Source organism: Chenopodium album, chromosome 20 (assembly GCF_948465745.1).
Source record: "Chenopodium album chromosome 20, dcCheAlbu1.1, whole genome shotgun sequence".
Taxonomy (NCBI): domain Eukaryota; kingdom Viridiplantae; phylum Streptophyta; class Magnoliopsida; order Caryophyllales; family Amaranthaceae; genus Chenopodium; species Chenopodium album.
Window position 1 is genome coordinate 31,500,718 of NC_137853.1, and position 8,236 is coordinate 31,508,953.

Genomic DNA, 8,236 nt, shown 5'->3' on the forward strand with positions numbered 1-8,236 from the left:
ATTTTTCATCTTTTTTCTTTTGGGGAAGTCTAAAAACTTTTCTAAAATTTTTCTTTTGGGGAAGTTTGAAAAGTTCATTTTTCACGTCTTTCTTTTTCATGAGAAAGTCGGTACCCTCTACTCATGACAACAAAAACGACGGAAAGTTTTTGCATTTTCAGTTGCTTGTGTCTGCACGCACACACTTAATTTTTACACATACACATACAATCACAAGTCATACACACGTCATGTCAAGTCAGCTTGGGCGAGTTTACGAGTCCTTTGGCAAATTCCATTTTGCAGGTCTCAGGTACAACCTCTGTTCGGGGACAATCGAACAATCATTTTATCAGCCTCTGTTCGGGGAAAATCGAACAATCATTTTATCAGCCTCTGTTCGGGGACAATCGGACAATCATATTACCAGCCTCTGTTTGGGGACAATCGAGCAAACAACCTATGTTCGGGGACAATCGAACAATGTCGTACCCTCTTCTCCACCAATACCTATATAGCCGGATGCACATGGCTTGAAGGTATCGAGTAACACCTATACAGTCAAATACACATGACTTGAAGGTGCAACCATCGATATTGCATCATCATCACTAATGCCCATACAGTCAGATGCACATGACTTTAAGGCGCTATTCTCATCATCCACAGTTTCTGTTGGGAGACAATCGAACATCCCTTCTCTTCGGAGGCAATCGAAGGCACATTTATCAACACTCAGTGATCATCCCGAGGCGCGGACGGTTACTCACATTGCAAGCTTCTCGAGGCGTAGAGGCTTGTAATCTTTATTGATCAAACACGTTTTCCCGAGGCGCGGAAAATGGTCAATCATTGCATACTTCTCGAGGCGCGGACCACCTTTTTTTTGTGTAATTCCCGAGGCGCGGAATTTCACTTATGAGCTACTCGTGGTGTAGGAGTTCACGATAGGATTCCCGAGGCGCGGAATACTATCATTCATCATTCTTCCCGAGGCGAGGAAGATCATCATTTAGTAGAATGCTCAAGGCGCAGGAGTCTACATCATATTTCCCGAGGGGCGTAGACTTGTCATCTTTCATCTAGTGGATCGCTCGAGGCGCAGTGATTCACGATAGGATTCTCGAGGCGCGGAAGACTATCATTCAAACATCCGGTAGATTTCTCGAGGCGTAGAAAGATAACAAACGTATTTACTACCAACGCACTAATGTCAGATATGCATTCTATCCCTTTACTCTTTTATCTGTGGAACTAACGTTTTCTGTAGGTATCGGCGTATACAGAGTGATTTAGGATCGCAGAACGTCTGAAATCATTCTCCGTCCCAATCGACTACTTTGACTATCGTTTTCGAAACTTATGTTTCTACAAACTTAGTAAAAATGGGGGCTTCTGTAGACATCTAAAAATGTCTCCCCAAAACCAAACCCGATGATGAACAACCTTTCACCGACATTATTGGTCGGGTCGAGTATTTAATCTCGGGAGTGCTTAAAATCCATTTTCAATCAAACACAGTTTACAAATCAGTCCACATTTTCAGTCTAAGTGTTTAGTCAAGCATTGTCCAATCCTCATTTTAGCCCAAGCCATTTTAATCCATTTCATTTATTTATTAATTGAGCCCGATTAATAAATATTAAAACCCTAACCTGAAATGTGTCCGAAATAACTTAAACGGCGCCTAATTATCCCGTACTTAATGTGAAATATAAGATAAAAATGAATTTTAAACGGATTTCCAGAAAAATAAACTGTCGTGCCACGACAATTTCTTGACCTGGTTTTATCTTTTTACGCGTTTTGACCTTCAGATTTGATAAAATTGACTGTTGAGCTACGATACAAATACCGTGCCACGACAGAAATGCCGTCACACGACAGACTATACCGTGCCATGGCAGAAATGCCGTGCCGCGACGCTCTATTCTTCTGCGGTGCCTCATTTCTAGGGTTTCGGACCTCACCCCTCACATTTCCTCTATAAATACGAGGCTGATTTCACAGTCTCAGGGACCAATTAATACTCTCTTTTTCTCTTATGCTCTAGCCTAACTACTTTCCTTCCCTATTTCACAATTCATTCCTTAAGCACTCCCCAGAGTCCGTACTTTACCTGAAGTTCTATACTTTAACCAAGGCGTGAAAGGTAGAACTGTTTGAGGGTTTTGCCCCAAATCAACTTTATTCTCATTTGAATTAATTTCCATTTTATTATTTATTTTCCTTGAAGTTACTAACGTGTTTATTGTTTTATAGTTGCAAGCAAACGCAATCAAAGTAAGGAATCATGTTCTTTTTGTTCTTATTATATTTCTAACGATTTTTATTATGTTTGTCATGTATTAATTGTTAGATTTATTATGCATGGTTAAATTGCTTCTAATGTTATTGTTATTCTACTATATTTCTAATTTTAATCAAGTTCCAAACCTGATTTTCAAACATGGAGTCTATTTAAGATTTTATGGCCTCTAACCATTTTTCGGAATTCGGATTTGTCGTAGCTATCTTACAAGACACTATTCCCTTACTATCCAATAGTAAATAATATGCTTGCAAGTTTCAGGTTCATTTCTAACTTAATAGAAACTTTACAGGATTCAATCCAAACCTTTGGAGAATTCTATACCTATATGAGGTAATTGCATCAAACACTGCGTTTCAAGGCGCTTCCAAAGCCCTTTGATTATTTTGACCTTACTCCAACACTTCTAAAGTTTTGTAAGTAAAGTATTCTTGATCAATCATTCTCATGAAGCCCTTCTAAAGTCTTTCCAGATTCAGATTTCGTTTGTTTCTCGTCTCGATAGTCATCGAGTTCATTTTTCTCCCACTTGTCGTTTTGGAAATGTGTTGCTTTTCCAGAAGGACACCACTTAGAGCAACAAGTACTATGTTCCCAATTTAGTTGTGGAAGTAATGCCCCTAGTCTCACTTGAATTCTTACAAAGAGACATGTATATTGTCTTTGGGTAAAAGTTCGTTGCGAAACAAACAGTTATCTCTGATCTTGCTACTTTAGCCCTTATTAAGCCACTTAGCTCCTAGTGAACCAATAAGTTCCTACTAAGGCTAAGAGCCCTAGACATATACTTGAAAAGACGTTAGAAACTATTTCTATTCATAATTGAATATGGTGTCTTTTCTTAGCTTCGACAATTTTGTTTAGTGTAACATTAGTCATTGGTGCATATCCTTAAGAACTTTATAGGAAGGGATTTGATCCATCATCGTTCGAGTCATTTCCAAATGCCTTCGAGGTCTCCGTTAAGAAATACTATATTTTTTGTGGAGCTGATTATGAAATTCCAATTTCATAACCTTGGGATGATCAATCTTGGCTCAAACAAACATCGCTCGATCTAATCTAAACGTTTTGATATCTTGCTAAGTTGAATTTATACTTCACTGAACTTTGTTGGGTTTTAAGTGCCCGAGCACCATGCGGAACCAAAACCCGCCTCGGACCACATGCATAAATTAATACGACTAAACTAAACATGCATATAATTAATAAAGTGATAAACACATCAGAGAGAGAGAGAGGAGAAAAGACCATATTACCCTTGAAGAGTGATTCACCCAAACATGAGCACGACCCTCGAAAAACCTTAGATCCGCAAGCCTGAGATCCTCCTACGTCGCACATCCACGTGCCCGAACAAGGTTCCTATCTCATAGCTTAGACGAGAGCAAACCAAACTTTGGAGGTTTACGAACTCTAAGGTTTTCTCATGCTTATGGGAGATGCCTTTTTGAGTTCTACTCAAAGTGTCTAAATTCCCAACTCCCAAGGTTGGTATTTATAGGCAAAGCATTCCCATTTCCCACAATAATCTTTCCATGTGAGATAATTGGTAAAGTGAGAAAATAAGCAATAAATTTAGGAAGATGCCCTACTCACTAGCGCGGGCGCGCACCACATGTGCGCGGGCACGCAAGCCACCTACGCGGGCGCGCATCCTTCCTTCGCGGGCGCGCCACCTGGTGTTTTGTTCCGTACAATGATCTTCGCGGGCGCGCAAGCTTGAGAGAGGGCGCGCCCGGCAGGGTCTATTTTTGGACCTATACATTATTTCCTTCTAGTTAGTTATACTATAAATAGTTTTTTCCTCTTATTTTTCATTGTAGAACTGAGAATTAGACTTGAATTTCCATAATTTTGTACTAGATTTTAGAGAGAAAAACTTGAGAGAGAATTTGTTGATTACAATGTTGATCTTCATTTACATTGAATTCAAGCACAATTTCCTTTGATCAATCAAGTTTGTAAGATTCTTCTACTTCTTAGTTCAATTTCTTTGCATTTTGATTTTGTTGATTGTTGCAATTTCAAGTTACCTTAATTGTTTGATTTTGATTAGTTTGTATTGCAATTATGATGATGTTGATGATGATTAGCTTAGTTTTCTTCCTTCAATCCATTATGCTGAGTGAGTAGATTCTTTGCTAGGGTGATGGTGAAGCATGCATGAATGATGGAGGATTGCCAATTAGGGGATTTTGATCGATTGAATGTTGTGATTAAATTGATTGATAGAATTGTGCATGTGTTTGGCTTGATAGGAGTAGCTAACCAAGATTTCCAAACTAGATTGCATTGTAGTTCCTAATGACATGACAACTTGATTTAGGGATTACATTTATTGATTGATTGTGAATTGTGATTCTCCTTGATTAGTCATTCATAGAGGAAACCTAGCTTGACTTCTAGGAGATAACCTTTTGAATTCTTTCAATTGCGATTACTATTAGTCCTTGCAATGTTTGGTTGATTTGATTTCCCCTATTAGCATCTCTATCATGATTGTGTGTGGATCCTAATCCCTAGTGCTTGTGATATTGCTTCTAATCTAGTGATCTTAGCTTGTTTGGTAGTATAGCTCACACAACTACACCCTTACCTAAGTTTCGAAGTAGCTTGACCATAGGTTATAGTTTTTAACTCCCATTCCTCGTGGATAGACCCTTGACTTACCTCTATGCTCATGCTTAGGGTGGTTGAGTGTTTACAAATATTGTTGACTTAGAAGTTTTGAGCATTTAACGACGTGTCCAAAACCTCTACGTCAAAATGGCGCCGTTGTCGGGGAATGGCGTAGTTTGTTTGCTATAGTTTGTTGAGTCTACTTCATTTTTATTTGAAAAATACAAAAAGATTTTTCTCTTTAGTCTACATTTGTAGCCGTGCTACTAATATTTTCTTTGAGCTTTGCATGCATAGTACTCGTGATCGTTCTCTTGTGCCTTTTGATCCGGAGATAGAGAGGAAAATTTCTAAAAGAAGAGTTGCAAGACGTTCATTGAGTCCTACTCCATTGATAGAAGCGGTGCAACAAGAATTTGAACAAGCAAACATGGGTGATAATCCAAGAGTTGCTTTGAAGGAGTTGGGTATTCCGGGTGCTTATAAGTTTGAAAGTGGCATAGCTCCACCAACAACTCTCGCCAATGACTTTGAGATCCGACCGGCCATGATCACATTGATCGAGAAAAGGCAATTTAGTGGAGCTAAACATGAAAGCCCTCCAAATCATCTCAAGGAGTTTGAGAAGTATTGTAACACGATCAAAGTCAATGGTGTGAGTCAAGAATTCATCCGATTTAAGCTTTTTCCCTTTTCTCTCATAGGAAGAGCTTTGGAGTGGTTGGATTAGGAGGTGAAGCCAAATTCATAGAGAACATGGGATGAGGTTACTAAGGAGTTCTTGTCTAGGTTTTACTCTCAAAAGAAGATGGCGAAAGCTAGAGCTCTTATTCAAGGTTTCAAGCAAAAGCCTAGTGATAACCTTTATGAGGCTTGGGAGAGGTACAAGGAGTATCAAAGAGAGTGCCCTCATCATGGAATCCTAACTTATCAGGTCATTCAAATTTTCTATGGAGGTTTGAGTCCTCAAGGCAAGTCATGCCTCGATGCGGGCGCCGGAGGCCCCCTCATGAATTGAACGGAAGAAGAGGTGGTTGACATTATCGAAGATGTGGTGAGACACTATATGGATTGGCAAGATGGTGAGAGAGAGTCCACAAGAAAGAGTAGCTCCATGGTTTATTATGTTGATCATCTAAACGCCATCAACAATTTGTCATCACAAATCTCAAAACTAGGGAAAGAGATGACTTCCATCAAGGCCAAGTTGGAGAGTGCTTCTTCACAAGCACCTATTCTTTCCTTCCAAATTAAGGGGAGAGGTACATCTTCTAACCCTACTCCTCCTTCTTCTTCCAATAACATGCCTAATGGATGTTTATTTTGTGATGTGTGTAGGTCTTATGACCATGATTCATCTTGATGTCCTAATGCTTTCAATGATGCATGCAATGACTTTGATGCTTGTGAGAATGAGCAAGTGAATTTTGTTTCTAATGATCATGGACCTCGTTTTGATAATCAAAAGAACCAAGGTAATAGGAATTATTGATGAGTGTCATTTATGGCATCATAGGGTAGTGTTTTAGGTTGTTTTTCCCTTCTTTTTAGAGCTTTCTTTCTTAATAATTGCTTAGTTTTGTTCATTTTTTTCTTCATTCTTGCTTAGATTTCTTGCATTTTAAGGGTATTTTCGTCTTTTCTACTCTACTTGCTTTACTTTCTTTTATTGTAGGTCTTGTTCGGGGCTCGGGATTTATCTTAGAGATTCTCCAAGTCTTTTGGATGTTCGGGACGAGATCTCATACCATTCGTATGCCTAAGGATCAAGTTAAGGAGAAAGTTCCTACTCAAGGCCTTGCGCTCTCGTCCACGCTCTCATCGCATACTCCGGTTATGAACAAGTAAAATCTGAGGTTTGAAGGCTGCCCCCCTCGTGAGCATCATGTGAGAGCGTCGATGAGGATGAGGAAGATGCTCATGAGCGCAAAGACCAAGCCATAGCCGAGGGAGCAAGTCGAAGCTACTGTTGGATGTCTGCCGTGCCACGACAAGCCACACCGCGCCACGGCAGGCAACGACGCACCACGGCAGTGGCGCCGTGTCACGGTAGGTCCACCGCGCAACGCCAGGGGGCATCGTGACACGGCAGCTCTATTTTGTGCCTGCTGCTCGTGCGCGCATACCCCCTATTGCGTGCGTGCAGACCTCCTTGTGAGCGCGCACCTCTGGGTGGCCGAGCCTGGATTTCCTACTTACTATATATACTTCATTTCATCCTATTTTTGAGAGAACTTTTAGAATAGCTTAGATTTACTCTCTCATATTTTAGCTTAGGTTGAGAGTTTCTCTCTCTAGTTTAGGGTTAGTTTTAGGAGTAGATTTAGTAAGAGAAAGTGAGTGATTTCAATGGCGATTTGAGAGATTGAAGATGCAAGGGTGACAATTGTATTGAAGATCTTCTCAATAATCAATGAGCATTTCTTACTCTATCTCATCTTATTGTTTTCTTTAAATTCACGTTTGTTTGATTTAGTTTTGTTGCTGGAATCTTGATTAGATTAGTTGTTGTTGAAATTTGATTGATTCTTGATTACAATTACTTGTTTGGATTAGATGATGATAGTTATGGAGTAGTTGCTTGCTAGGGTTTGGGTAAAACTTGTATGATTGGTTGATTGTGATTAATTTGGGAATTATGTTGATTGATTGTTGAAATTAAATTGATTGATGAAATGGTGCATGTGTTTTGGATTGATAGGAGTAGCTAACCTAGATTTCCATGCTAGATTGCATTGTGATTCCTAATGACATGACCACTTGATTTAGGAATTTATTTTGTTGATTGAATTGAATTTTGATTCTCCTAATTTGTTAATCATAGAGGAAACCTAGTTTAACGATTAGGCGATAGCCCTTTAATTCCATTGATAGCTTTTACCATTAGTCCTCATAACCATTGATTGACTTGATCTTCCCAAGTTGTTGCAATTGTCATGATTACATGTTGATCCCCATTCCCTAGTGTTTCATTTGTTTGATTCCTTGTTTTGTTAGTTGATTAGTATTGGTTACTCTATTCTCCACCTTTGACTTCGACCTTGCTTAGGCGCACATTGAAAGCACTTGAACATAACCGTTCCTAGTGGTTCGACCCTTGACTTACCTCTATACTTGTATTTAGGTTTGTTAAGTGATTATAAATTTTGTTTGGCTCTAGGGAGGATTAGTCAACGACCTAGTTTTCCCTACGTCAAAATGGCGCCGTTGCCGGGGAACGGTGTCTATGTTTGAGTGTTTTTGATTTCTTGATTCTAGGTCTTTGTATATACATTCCTTTAATTTGATTTTTGTTTGTTTAGTGAAAAAAAAATAGAAAAAATG

At 39.3% G+C, this 8,236-nt stretch overlaps 1 non-coding gene across 1 annotated transcript; it reads right to left on the reverse strand.

Moving 5' to 3' along the window:
* Positions 1-5,727: 5,727 nt before the first annotated feature.
* Positions 5,728-5,833, reverse strand: LOC145599868 (small nucleolar RNA R71). The gene has a single exon (XR_014104123.1). It is a non-coding gene; the product is annotated as a small nucleolar RNA R71 (small nucleolar RNA).
* Between the last annotated feature and the right edge of the window lie 2,403 nt (positions 5,834-8,236).